Source organism: Alligator sinensis, unplaced genomic scaffold (genome assembly GCF_000455745.1).
Source record: "Alligator sinensis unplaced genomic scaffold, ASM45574v1 scaffold850_1, whole genome shotgun sequence".
Classification (NCBI taxonomy): domain Eukaryota; kingdom Metazoa; phylum Chordata; order Crocodylia; family Alligatoridae; genus Alligator; species Alligator sinensis.
The window spans coordinates 521,337-521,556 of record NW_005842742.1 but is presented as its reverse complement, the minus strand read 5'-3'; the positions used below and the strand labels follow the sequence as shown (position 1 = coordinate 521,556).

At 70.0% G+C, this 220-nt stretch overlaps 1 protein-coding gene across 1 annotated transcript in view; it reads right to left on the bottom strand.

Moving 5' to 3' along the window:
• The window catches only part of LOC102369951 (chemokine-like receptor 1), a 7,566-nt gene that overhangs the window by 2,271 nt on the left and 5,075 nt on the right, over window positions 1–220 (bottom strand). The gene's annotated exons all lie outside the window — the stretch shown is intronic.

The following is a 220-nucleotide window of genomic DNA, read 5'->3' as shown; positions in this document are numbered from 1 at the left end:
GTCCATGCTGGGATGGGACTGGCTTGCGGGTGAGTGACGGGGCCCCCACAGCTGGGTGCCCTCCAGCTCTGGGAAGGGAATTGGGGTGCTGGGGGCAGAGCCCAGATGCCTGGGTCCTTTCCAGCTCTGGGAGGGGTGGGGGAAGTGGGGGGCTGGGAGCGCTGACTCCTGGGTTCCTCCTCCTCCCCACCTCTGGGAGTGGAGGGGGGGGGGGGGTGGG